A 14,656-nucleotide genomic window follows, 5' to 3' on the forward strand; every position below is an offset into this window, starting at 1 on the left:
ATAATGTTCTAAGCTTGATGTACAGTATAACCTCAATTATCTGGACTAGCAAAAATCTGGATTATAGAAAAATGGGTAAAATGAAATACTAAATATTTTTGAAACTTACTGTTCATCTTTACAGGAATAATAGCTTATTCATACACAGATAACAGTATACAAAATAATGCATATAGTACTGTATTTGAATGAAAATCACTGAAATTTAAACATTTTTACTCCTATAGTTTCAGAAATAAAGTACTGTGCTGTAATCTATATTAAATTGTTCTGGATAAAAAATTTTTGTGAATACTTTGGCTAAATTTGATCTAGACAAATGAGGAATCCTGACTAAAGGAGGCCAAACAAACAAGGTTCGACTGTACACCCTAATTATGATAATATTCATAAAGTATAAATAAATTAAAGATTTTTTCCCTTGTTTTTATTTTGTTAAGAAAATAAAATTATACTTTTTCATACAATTCAATATAAGAAAATATATTACCATCAATTAATACAATTACCCTGACAATGAAAAAATGAAAATCCACAGCCTGTTTCCAGCTTCTACGAGGAATGAATGGAATGAATCATGCAGCCCCCATCTAGCAGCGAGGATAGGAACGGTGCCGGATGCCGAAGCCTGTCATCCTCCGAGGAATGAGTAATGACCAACAGATGAAATGAAATGATTTTGGAGTGTGTTTCTGGAATGAGAGATGACAGGCAAAACCGGAGTGAAAATGAAAACCTACAACCTGTTTCCCAGTCTTTGACCGGGTCAGGGATATAATGAATGAACCATATAAGCTATTATTACAATGGGGTCACCACTCCCAAGGTGATATTAATGAGTGATAAATGCTATGAAATGATAATGGAGAATGTTGCTGGAATGAAAGATGACAGGGAAAACCGGAGTACCCAGAGAAAAACCTGTCCCGCCTCCACTTTGTCCAGCACAAATCTCACATGGAGTGACCGAGATTTGACCGGTATCCAGCGGTGAGAGGCCGGCGCACTGCCACCTTAGCCATGGAGGCTTCTACAATTACACTGTCAATAACATAGAAATTTAATATATAATTGTAAAATATAACTGAATCCATGAAGTAAATGATACACAATATCTCCAGCATCATATAAAAATGAGAAATATAATTCAAATAATTAGTGAAATATTACATTACAGATTTTAATGACTACTTCAATGAGCTCCTCAGAGCAGAACACTTGACAAACTAAATATCAAGTTCATAGTGGTGGTATTTTAATTTTCCAGAAAGTCAAGATCACTTTCAATAATTTGTGAGTTTTCTAATCTTGAATGCTAACATGCGTGACAGTCATAGATGAGAATAATACGAACAATGAAAAGCTCAGCATTAGTAAAAGAAGAAACTAGACATAATTGTTGTCTGTGTTCTGTCTTTAACAATCCTTTAGTCCATAAATGGCAAACTAAATAAGAAAATCTCCCATTACATACAGTAAAGACTACTCGACTCTAAATGAAGGGCATTTCTGTCCCACTTAATACAATGGAAAGACAAAGCTCTAGAACACTGCAATTACTTTAAGAGAGTTGGCTGCTAGGTATGGATCACATGGCAACAAATCACATACCCACCTACGTGGCAAAATTCTCCTTAGATCATCAGATTTAACAATTTGTGCTGTTGCCTAATCCTACCTGCAGATGTTAACACAACTCGGCCCCTTAAATCCGGCTGGAAAAATGTTGCATATGAATGGAAGGAAAGGAGCAACAATAGCTATTATTGGAAAACTGATAGCAGTAGTCTTCCGTGACAAGGAGACTCGAGATATTACAAACAACGGATTTAGAAAATGTGGTCTTTATCTATTTGACCCAAAATGGCAATTGACTTCGAAAGGCAGTGTATGTCAAATGAAGTCAGGAAATGCCCACCAGCTGTAATGAAAGATGTGTCTGTGAAACCAGCAGACTTGAAGATTGAACACCTACTGGCAGGCTGAAGAGTTCAGAGAAGCTGAAAGCATTGACTGGGAAGGACCATTAGAAGCTAAAGAACTGTCTCATGCTTGGAAGAAAATGAGAAACATGTGCATTGTCGCAGAAGGCAGTGGAAAAATTTTTGGAGATAAAGTACTACTCGCACAACTTTTAGTGGTAGTTCTTTGTACGGGGGTGAGGAGTAAGAAGGGAGTTCTCACGGTTCTGCTAATACTGCCAAATGAATGAAAATGAAATTTGAATTGAATCAATAATATGATCGATTGATATGAATTTTCTAAACCTTTATTATCTGAAGTCAACAACCGAGTCACACACATTATATAACATTTCTCGATGCGAATCTTGTTCCTAGCATGAATTCTATAGTTTGGCTTTGCTGTGTAAACAACAACAGTACTAGCACGTAAAGTGTACGCCAAATGTCGCACAGCGATGCATAAACGATTCATAGTTTGTGTTTCAAACGTTGCCAATACGAATCTCAAAAATAACCGAGGTCGACTGATTCAGCACTAGGGTGTCCATCTATCACTAAAAGTTGCGCGAGCAGTAATTTCTAATGAAGCAGGAAACATGCATTCCACTGACCTGAAAATGAGCCTAGCAAACAGTGAAGAACTGCTGAATGCTAACATGGAGCAAGCATCATGCTCAATGACATTAACCGTAGTAAAGTGCAGGTCTACTGAAGTTTGGGATTTTTCTGTATATTATACAATCACCCCCCTAACAATCTGCAGTCACTTTAGATTTTGTTTGACAGACCATTGATACTGCCATAAATAGAAGTGCCCCAATAACACTATTTTGTACAACTCCCAAAATTATAGGAACATTGTTGGAATATTTACCTCCTTTTAATCTATGTATGCAGTGTGTCAAAAATTCTCAAATTCACGGAACTACCCTTATATCAATCTGTTTTTCTGCTAGTTTTCAGGTCTGAATATCATGCGATACTACATAACATCTATCAAAATCAATTACAAAAAGGCCATCTTGCACACCTTTTTTCGTGCGACTTGCTGATATCCTGAAAGTGCAACATCTGCCTCTTGCTAGAGGATCATGTTGCCGGTTATTAATCCATGAAATTTTCTTGCACTGTTCACATAAATATTCTGAAATAAGGCATTCCATTTGTTTATGTGCAATGGATGTCAGACTAGTAGTCCATTGTCCCCTTTAAAAATCAGGACTACACCTGCTTTCTTGCGTATTGTTGATAAATACATTAAGGGGAGGTTGTAAGCTGTTTTGGGTCCAAAAAATCGAATTTTAGATTATGTTATTTTGATAGCCTGAGGTCCAATTTACAATGTACATATGCTTCTTTGCTGAAAATGTTTGCTGAACCCCATTTATAGGTCATTTAAAATCGATGTGTCCTGGAAGCCACGCCCCCTTTAAGATCTATTCGTGAGATCCAGCATATTTTCGGTTTCTTGGGCTAGTTCCTTTCCATTTCAGAGGTTTGTGGTTTGCAGGGGAATTTTGCATGTTGGTAAGAATGGAAGACGCCTTGCGACATTCATTTGTTGGCTAGTAAACAACCAAATTCAATATCTTCTCCTCGTGCCTAGAAGTTTTATTTTCGTGTGCTAAAACAATGCCAAGATCTCAGAAAATATTCAAGAAGAGGAAAGTAAAAGCCAGACCTGGCAGAGGACGTACTGAAAATATATGATGCTGTGCTGGTATTCAATGAGGGGAACAATGGTAGGATTAAAGTATTGAAAAATCTGGGTATAGAACCACAAGTGAACATGATTGGCGCGTGCTGAGAAATGGACAATTTCCGTATGAAAAAGTCTCATATCAAATTTCAAGCATGTTCTAAAGCTAGGCAGTTAAAAAGAAACCAGAAAAGGGGCAGAGAAGATGAAGACAACCCAGATGATCCTGAATATGGGTCTGGTGCACATTAAGGTAACACTTATCTTAAACAGCATTTTTCTTCACTTTTGTTTTTTTCAAGACAAATGTTCCTTTTTCTCAGGAAGTATTAACAATAGCGCTCTGAATATAATCAACTAAAAGACTGTATGTTTTCTTGTGATTTTATCATAAATAGGAAAAAATAATATTTTATGCTTTCGTAGTTGAATAAGTTGAAAAATTTAACATTTGAAAAAATATATTAAAAATATAATTTACAAACATACATGTTTGCATGGTTCATGTTTGCGGGTTACTGTAGTCACATTCTAGTTCGTGAACCATGGGCAACGGCTGAGTGGCCTAGTAAGTGGTCCTGAGAGTCCAGATACCAGTTGCTATGGAATGGGAGTGGGCATCTCGGACATATTCTGAGTCATGGGCCTCCTTGTGCTCAGGCGGCTAGGACTATACAATCCACCGGTGGTCCATAACCCGTTAGAGGAGAGATCTCACTAGACTATGTGCAAGTAGGGTAGCATCCTGCTTCATGAATTTACCGAGCTCAGAACACTGCAAGCAAGCCTCGGACCTATGGGAGTAATGGAATCCCACACCCATATGACAGGCGAGGGACTCCTTGGAAACAACTCTGTGAACAAAATGGAATTTGATGGGGAGCTATCAATATTAATGGGGCTTATGGAAGAAGGAAGGTAGAACTGGCCGAGTCAGCAAAGAGGATGCATCTGGATGTGGTAGGAGTAAGTGATATTCGGGTAAAGGGAGATGAGGAAGAGATAGGAGATTATAAAGTATACCTGACGGGTGTTAGAAAGGGAAGGGCAGAGTCTGGGGTAGGGCTCTTTATCAGGAATACCATTGCACGCAACATACTTTCTGTTAGGCACGTAAATGAGCGAATGATGTGGGTAGATTTGTCAGTTGGAAGAATTAGGACAAGAATTGTGTCCGTGTATTCACCATGTAAGGGTGCAGATGAGGATGAAGTTGACAAGTTTTATGAAGCATTGAGTGACATCGTGGTCAGGGTCAACAGCAAGGACAGAATAGTGCTAATGGTCGATTTCAATGCGAGAGTTGGGAATATAACTGAAGGATACGAAAGAGTGATTGGTAAATTTGGGGAAGATATGGAAGCTAATGGGAATGGGAAGCGTTTGCTGGACTTCTGTGCTAGTATGGGTTTAGCAGTTATGAATACATTCTTCAAGAAGGCTATTCACCGCTACACATGAGAGGCTAGGGGTACCAGATCCATAACAGACTTTGAATTCAGGAAATCTGTTAGGAATGTACAAGTTTTTTTGCAGATTTTTCGATGATGCAGACCAATATCTGATCTGTAGTGAACTAAGTATCTCTAGGCCTAGAGTCGAGAAAGTGAAATCTGTCTGCAAACGAAAAAGGGTAGAAAATCTCCAGGACGAGGAAATTAGACAGAAGGGCTTCGACATGATTAGTGAGAAGTTTCGAACAGTAGACAGTAAGCAGGTTCAGGATATAGAAAGTGAATGGGTGACATACAGGGATGCTGTAGTAGAAACAGCAAGGGAATGCCTAGGAACAACTGTGTGTAAAGATGGGAAAAGGCGAACATCTTGGTGGAATGACGAAGTGAGAGCAGCTTGTAAACGTAAAAAGAAGGCTTATCAGAAATGGCTCCAAACAAGGGCCGAGGGAGACAGGGATTTGTACGTAGATGAAAGAAACTGAGGGAAACAAATAGTTGAATCCAAAAAGAAGTCATGGGAAGATTTTGGTAATAACCTGGAAAGGCTAGGTCAAGCAGTAGGGAAACCTTTCTGGACAGGAATAAAGAATCTTAGGAAGGGAGGGAAAAAGGAAATGAACAGTGTTTTGAGTAATTCTGGTGAACTCATAATAGATCCCACGGATTCACTGGAGAGGTGGAGGGAATATTTTGAACATCTTCTCAATGTAAAAGGAAATCATCCTGGTGGTGTTGCAAACAGCCAAGCTCATGGGGAGGAGGAAAATGATGTTGGTGAAATTATACTTGAGGAAGTGGAAAGGATGGTAAAAAAAAAAAAACTCCATTGTCATAAGGCAGCTGGAATAGATGAAATTAGACCTGAAATTGTGAAGTATAGTGGGAAGGCAGGGATGAAATGGCTTCATAGAATAGTAAAATTAGCACGGAGTGTTGGTAAGGTACCTTCAGATTGGACGAAAGCAGTAAATGCACCTATCTATAAGCAAGGGAAAAGGAAGGATTGCAACAACTATTGAGGTATCTCATTAATTAGTATACCAGGCAAAGTATTCACTGGCATCTTGGAAAGGAGGGTGCGATCAGTCGTTGAGAGGAAGTTGGATGAAAACTGGTGGTGGTGCTTGTTGTTTAAAGGGGCCTAACATCAAGGTCATCTGCCCCTAATGGTACGAAATGAAATAACAAGAAGTTCAAATACATCCACTGACCAAAATAAAATACAAAATGTCATGAAGAATGAATGGATGGGCATGAACTAAACAAAAAACAAACAAAAATCAGTGGATCCGACAAAAAAAGATCGTAAATAATATTATTACTGACCAAGGGGCCACTTATAAAGCACAATGTTGCTTGATGTCTAAAGGGGTGCAAAATCCATGTCTAAAGCTCCACAGAATGGTACATGTCGCGAGGAAAGTAGAACCATGGCATTTGTCATGTTGGGGTACTAATCAAAAGTAGCGAAGACTCATGGTGTTCCACAGAAGATGGTACTACTCACAAGTATTGCACTTCGTACAGGAAACGCAGACCTATGGTGTTTCTCACACAATGGCGCCACTCAGAGCCAACGCAAACCGATAAGGTTCCCCACCTAGGTGTACTAATCACGGGCGCCAGTATTCCCGTGATGTTCCTCACATAGTGGGTACTAATCACAGGCAACGCAGACCCACAGTGCCGCTCATATAGCAGTACAACTCACAGGCTACGCCCAGACCCGCGGTGTTGCTCACATGGGTACGATGCACGGGTACTGGAAACCCCCAGGCCAGCCTCTTTACTGCTACTAATCACAAACCTATTTTGTACCTAAATTACTGGTACTACTCGCAAGTACAAGCAACCCACGGTGTTCCCCGCATGATGGTACGAATCAAGAGTAGTTTCATATTCAATTATCCCTTGGTTGCCCCTTGTAGTCGCCTCTTACGACAGGCAGGGGATACCGCGTGTGTATTCTACATGTGCGTCCATCACCCACAAGGGGTAGTGTATTTGGTCCGCGAGAGGTATTTTATTTCCCTCAAGTCCGCCGGCAAGCCGGTTAGGACCCCCCCCCTATCCGCCACCTGGGACGTGGGAGTATCACCTCTCCCCCTGCTATGCCAGCGTATTAGGTTCGTGGGGATAAAAACCAGTGTGGTTTCAGACCACAGAGAGGCTGTCAGGATCAGATTTTCAGTATACGCCCGGTAATTTAAAAATGCTACAAGAGGAATAGGCAGTTGTGTTTATGTTTCGTAGATCTAGAGAAAACATATGACAGGGTACCGAGGGAAAAGATGTTCACTATGTTGACAATTGGGCTTCAGTAATAATTGATGGTAGAATGAGGCCTTGGTTCAGGGTACTTACAGAGGTTTGACAAAGCTGTAATCTTTCACATTCACTGTTCGTAGTTTACATGGATCATCTGCTGAAAGGTATAAAATGGCAGGTAGGGATTCAGTTAGGTGGAGATGTAGTAAGCAGTTTGACCTATGCTGACGACTTGGTCTTAATGGCAGTCTGTGCTGAAAGCCTGCAGTCTAATATCTTGGAACTTGAAAATAGGTGCAATGAGTATGGTATGAAAATCAGCCTCTCGAAGACTAAATTGATGTCAGTAGGTAAGAAATTCAACAGAACTGAATGACAGATTGGTGATACAAAGCTAGAATAGGTCGATAATTTCAAGTATTTAGGTTGTGTGTTCTCCCAGGATGGTAATATAATAAGTGAGATTGAATCAAGGTGTAGTAAAGCTAATGCAGTGAGCTCGCAGTTGCGATCAGCAGTATTCTGTAAGAAGGAAGTCAGCTCCCAGACGAAACTATCTTTACATCGGTCTGTTTTCAGACCAACTTTGCTTCATGGGAGCGAAAGCTGGGTGGACTTAGGATATCTTATTCATAAGTTAGAAGTAACAGACATGAAAGCAGCAAGAATGATTGCTGGTACAAAACAGGTGGGAACAACGGCAGGAGGGTACTCAGAATGAGGAGATAAAGGCTAATTTAGGAATGAACTTGATGAAGCTGTACGCATAAACCGGCTTCAGTGGTGGGGTCATGTGATGCGAATGGAGGAGGATAGGTTAGCTAGGAGAATAATGGACTCTGCTATGGAGTGTAAGAGAAGTAGAGGGAGACCAAGACTACGATGGTTAGACTTGATTTGTAACGATTTAAAGATAAGAGGTACAGAACTAAATGAGGCCACAACACTAGTTGCAAATCAAGGATTGTGGCGACGTTTAGTAAATTCTCAGAGGCTTGCAGACTGAACGCTGAAAGGCATAAGAGTCTATAATGATAATGTATGTAAAGTATGTATATATGTTTCCAAAAACAACCATTTAAAATGTAGATCTAAATATCTGAGGTTTTGTTTCAATAGGTTAAATACTTAATGAGAAAAAGGGACATGAAGTTGACAAATTTAACATGGCAGAGATAGGGCTTACAACCTCCCCTTAACCCTAGAACACTACCATAACCCTATTTCGCTACACATTATTACTAATCCTTCGTAAATTTGACTACTCCAATTTATAATTGTTATATTTTCTACGCAACAGCTTCTTTTTGGCAAGATTTTGGTTATTTAGATTTCCTATAGTGTCGTAAACTTAACATGAATCAAAATACGAAGATATTAAATAATTTTATGTGATTATTTATTAAATATAGAAAACTTGACGCATAAAAAATATTAAATGAACACGTTTTATAAGAAATGAATTTTATAACACAACATATTCAAATAAACCCTTATAATTATGAATGTGGGTTATTTACATCGCAAAGAAACCAAAACTACCAAGAAAATAAATAAAATAACTATAAATGTAAAAAAAGGGCATGAAGAAACATAGTTATAAGTTCACACTATCACTAACCGTTTGTCAATATGACGACACCCACCCAATTATTACAAGAATGAGCAAAGATATCAACAATCGCACATGCCACAGTCAATAACTGCTCGAAAAAATCAACTACACAAAATAGCAGCGTGCACGCATGCGCGGAAAGCAATAAACTATACGTTCTGCTACCTACCGTCGTAAAATTTAAGAAGGGTTAGTGTTCTAGGGTTAAATAGTAATTCCAAGTAGCATATTATAGCTCTTATCTTCCAGTTTCAGAACCTCCCCACCAACATTGTCAATCATTTTTGCCTTATTTCCCTTCAAGTTGTTAATTCTCTCCTCAATTCCTCTGAGGATTATTTGGGAAAGAGAACAATCAGTCTCACCTTTAACATTGTCTATCGTCAAGCTGGGTCTGCTCATTAAACGCATTACCATACCACTCATTCAATTTCTTTACCGTAACTAGATTATCATTTATAAGTAATTATGTCACATTTTCTGGGCATTATCACTGACACCATGACTGGTTGCTTTCCTTTCACTAAAAATTAGAGAGGGTTTCCCACCTTTTCCCTTAGAAGAAAGTGTATATTTTACATACTTATCATGAGCAGCTTTCTGTGTGGAGGTTCTTAAGACATTGTGAAATCTCGTCATATGCTCCAAACTAAGGTCTTTTATGTTGTACACTTTTAAGGCTCCTAATTTTCCTGTTGTATTACTCCGGATCTAGGTTCTGTTTTCACAATTTTTTGTTCAGATTGGTTACATTGGGGGATTTGGCTTCATTAAGGTGCATTACATTTGCAGTATTTTGCTGACTGACATGTGATAATCTAGAACGTGCCTCTCTGGCATTTGCCAATCAAATGTTCTACCACCATTTTATGATATGAACCTTTATCTGAAAGCCTGCGGTCACATGGTCACATGATTTGCCAAGGTGCACACCAGGCCAAGTGCCTTCTGAAGTGGTGACTGATTTACAGAGTAGGCCTATAGGTTCTATGTTTAAAGACATATTTTTACCAATATAGAAAAGGATGAGTAAAGTTTAATGTAAAAGCAAGCACAATAAGGTTTATCAGTAGCTGTAGTATTCGCATACGAACATTCCAAGACCAAATCTTCAGTGCTCTACCATTATCTAACACTGTTATAATTGTTGAAACTAAGTTCTCAGCAGTACTTATTTCTTTCTTGTATTAACTTTAGAAGTACTTACTGAACACTGGAACGGAATTCAAATGTTTGATGATGATGATGCTTGTTGTTTAAAGGGGCCTAACATCTAAGGTCATTGGCCCCTAATTGTACGAAATGGACACAAGATAATGAAAATATTAAAATACACCGACTAGAGTTTAAAATAAATGGTGATGAAAAATGATAACATTAAAACAATCAGTGGATCTAATTCGCAATGCCTTATTTTTGAATACAAGTACAGAAAATAGAGGTGATAATGGAATAAGGCATTGCCTGGAAGTACAGATATTCATGTCAGAAGTTAAAATAACACATTAAAATACGCAAACACAAACTAAAATAGAGTCAAAGGGATAAAAGCACAGTTAACACAAATACACTAAGACAAAGGACATTATTACACACGATAAAAAAGACTACTATCCCTCATAAAACAGATGACAAGGTCTGCTGACTGCTCGCCATCGCGCAGATTGAGGGAGATTGTACCCAGTAGTTTTAGGCTACGGTGCAGACCGACCAGGTCTACGCACTCCGTGAGGAGGTGTACCACGGTAAGATGATCACTGCAAGTACACACCGGAGGGGGTTCTCCTTTCAATAGATGGGAGTGCGTCAGGACACTGTGGCCAATCCGAAGACAATATAATACCACTGCTTCCCTCCGGGAGGCCCGAAGGGAAGTCCTCCATACCTCCACTGTACCTTTTACCGCTCTCAGCTTATTTGGAAGAGGAGTGGCCTGCCACTTGCTGCAACCTTGTAAGGCAACGGGGGCAGTGTTACTGCCTCCTTGGCAGCCTTATCTGCTAACTCGTTTCCCTCTACACTCATGTGGCTTGGGAGCCACAGAAACGTGATTTTGGTGCCGGCATCCTAACACCCGGCCAGCAGGTCCTGGATCCGCTGCACCAGATGGTGCCGAGGGAAACAGGTACCAATAAACTGTAGCAAGCTCAAGGAGTCAGTACACAGAAAAAAGTGTCGGTGTTCATCGGACAGTGCGTACCACAGAGCTTCACAGATGGCATTGAGCTCCGCTGTGTACACACTACAAGTAATTCAAATGTTTCGTAGAATCTAAAACAACTGGCAGTGCAGGCACCTAAATGATAACAAAATGAACCTACAGATGAGTTCGGTAATACATAACAAAGAAACAAACCTGAGTGCAGGATAAACTGTTGCTAAAGTACTAGGAGCAATGGTACTCTTTTGCTGTACTGTACACAGACTTGGTCAACTACATGAAATCTTATTATTAAAAGAATGAACTTGCTTTAGTAATCTTACCATGCAAACCACATGCAAAAATACAAATATTTTTCAAGAACAAGCCATAATGTACACACTTTCACATTCCTTGAACAATATATTATCGGCACACTTTTTAGCGATAGATTTGTGTACGGGTGTGAGGAGTAAGGGGGGAGCTCTCCCGGTTCCGGTAGTACTGCCAAATGAATGGAAATGAAATCTGAATTGAATCGATATGATCAATCGATATGAATTTTCTAAACCTTTATTATCTTAAGCTAACAACTGCGTCACACATTATATAACATCATATAATATTTCTCGATGTTAATCTTGTTCCTAGCACGAATTCTATACTTTGGCTTTGCTGTGTAAACAACAACAGTACTAGTACATAAAGTGTAGGGCCTACTCCAGATGTCACACAGCGATGCATAAACGATTCATAGTTTGTGTATCAAAGGTTGCCAATACGAATCTCGAAGATTGCCGAGGTCTACCGATTCAGCACAAGGGTGTAAATCAATCGCTACAAAGTGTGCCGATAATACTTCCCTCCACCTAAGCCTCTTATTTTTGGACAAATTCCATTGTGACACAAAAGTAGATTCCCTAACATGTTAAAAAACCCTTTGCGTAGCAAAATTCCAGCACTTAGAGATCTCTTAAAATAAATAACTTAAAGGATTATTAAAATAGTGCAATAAAGCAAATTATCAACTGGACACACGTATGGGCAGAGAATATACAAAAAGCCACTAACCAACTTCAATCTACAATGCACCAGTTTACAAATTTGAAAAGTCTCTTTTTTTCTCATGCAATGAAATGTAAGGAGGAGAGTAGTTTTCCCAGTAAATTAAAGGTAACAGAGAATGTGAATACATCCTAAATAAATATTCAACATTAGGTACTTTAGCACACAGTTCTTAAAAAAAAAAATCTGAATAGATGTTCCACACTTAACACTTAGAAACTGGTCTCCCTGTCATCTATATATACCACATATTTTACTCTCTTTGCACTGTACTTACTGACACATTGCCATAATAGTGTGAAATATAACCCACTCATTCAACCTAGCAAGCGAAAATATTTTGATACATTTCAATGACACTTCTTATACACATCTTCATACTTCTATTACAATGTATATTCCTCCACCCAGAGTCTGTTTTCAGAATCATGCTTATGTGTGCACACATGCGTGTGTGTTGTTCCAGTTATGAACTTATAATTTGTTAAAACTTTATTACTTATAATAAAAATCTCCTCATGGACACCAATGATATCTGAGCTGATACATACTGTACGTCCACCACATATTCTATAGACTTAAAAGTGAAGGAGAAAGATAAAGGTGATTTCCTACATGGATCCTCAGAATCTGTGCTCGTCATCCTGAATATTTTGGTTAAAATTAACTTTCAAATGTGACCTCACCTCTCTGACTACTCACTGTGGACCCATCTAAATAAAATTCTACTAAATTATTATAGGCCTAATGAAAAACCATATAAATTATTACAAAATCTCAGTACTTCAAGACCAACAATGTTCAAGAATTAAAGAGCCAATGAGGGATATGTTTAAATCTCTAAACTCGAACACCACACACAATTTACCATGTCTGGTGATTTACATATCAAAACATTCAAGACCAGGGAGTTTCAATTCAAGCACAGTAGAACAATATTGGACAAGCATAAAATGACCACGCCCTCACTACTGAATCGCATACAGTATCTGTTTCGATGTCTAGTGCAAGTCCAGCACACTCACCATAAAATACGTTTTACTTATTACTGTATCCCTTCCCTTGTCTTTGATTGACACAAGGAAATGGCTATATAATCGCTGTTTTCGTCCCCATATATGGCCATCCACAACAGAAAGAGAGTTTAAAGAAATAAGAGCTTATCAGGGATATAATCCACGCTAGTAATTATCTAGCGCCGCACTAAACTGGAACATCAGTCATGGTGCGAGGTTAATGGTTAGTCATCGATCGAAGCCATTGTAAGTTACCTCGCAAAACCACCTTTTAAGCACATAATGAATCAAGTACAATAAGGAAAATGGCACATGCGTTTAATAATACGATAGTGACTGATTAGCTGATATAATAACACCTGTACGTAGGCTACACGTCAGTATCCATGTAAACAAATACAAATCTTAACCAGTTTGACAGAAAGACCTCATCCACCACCACCACCACCACACCCCAAAACAACAAAAAAATAAGGAAAACTAAACTAATACGCCCATCTTATTCATATCAACAGAAGGAAAATGGAACAGTTTTACACTTACCCGAATACCAGAGCTCATACAAATTTTCTAGATCGGTAAATGAGTCGAAATTTATGGACCCCTTCGTAAATTCACTGCCTTCCAACTCACGAAAATGGCGACCACTGTATGATAAGTATTAAAAAAATAGTTCCTAAACCGGCAAAATGGATATTCACCGGCCTCCAAAGTCAGTGAATCGTCTATATTTCCCAATGCATTTGTTCTAAAATATGTACTTATACGAGTCCCTTCAAATTTCGACTGGTAAGAAGCTTACATCTTACTAAATGCTCCAATATCGGTAAGCCGTTGTGTTCATACGCCTGAAACATACAGAGATGAGCGAAGTCGTTATTTTTGTGGAACAGTTCCACCTGTTCCTGTTACGAAAAAACACTGTGTTCCAAATAACAGTCCTGGGTTTAGGAGCTGAGGAAATTTAAAAATATCAACAAACCTTCAGGACCTAATAACATTACCTAATAATATTATAACTCATAAAATTAATTATTAGTTAACCAAATGCTGTTTCATAAACATTTACACATGACTAATAAAATATCTTCACTCATAATATTAGTTCATCAGTGAGCTGATACAAATGGAGGTTAGAATCGATCTGTTGCTTATGTTCTTGGTTTTTATTTCTTCATAGCAGTAGGCTAGTGCTTAACCGTCCATATATTCGATAGGCCCACTTGATATTTTCGTTGTTGTGACATTGATACATATCAGAATGGATAAAAGAAATGAAAATAAAATGAGAGAAGAAAATTTCTTTTCAGAAAGTGATTGAGTTAAAGTGTCAACTATTTTGCACACAATAACCCTGTTTGTTCTTTTTTTACTTTTAAAAATTATATGCGCTCTTAAAAATCTCTGTGGGGCCGATGACCTTTGATGTTAG

At 38.5% G+C, this 14,656-nt stretch overlaps 1 protein-coding gene across 3 annotated transcripts in view; it reads right to left on the reverse strand.

Annotated features, from left to right (window-relative positions):
- arm (armadillo) overlaps positions 1-14,036 on the reverse strand; it is a 251,436-nt gene extending 237,400 nt beyond the window's left edge. Inside the window, exon 1 of one of the 3 annotated variants that reach the window (XM_067141649.2) lies at positions 13,768-14,022. The gene's annotated coding sequence lies outside the window, so the exon portion shown is untranslated. Of the gene's footprint in view, positions 1-13,233; positions 13,312-13,767 lie in introns of those variants that run through there. The other 2 variants (XM_067141650.2, XM_067141651.2) reach the window with 2 other exon arrangements.
- Between the last annotated feature and the right edge of the window lie 620 nt (positions 14,037-14,656).

The sequence above is a fragment of the Anabrus simplex genome, chromosome 2 (genome assembly GCF_040414725.1).
Source record: "Anabrus simplex isolate iqAnaSimp1 chromosome 2, ASM4041472v1, whole genome shotgun sequence".
Lineage (NCBI taxonomy): Eukaryota > Metazoa > Arthropoda > Insecta > Orthoptera > Tettigoniidae > Anabrus > Anabrus simplex.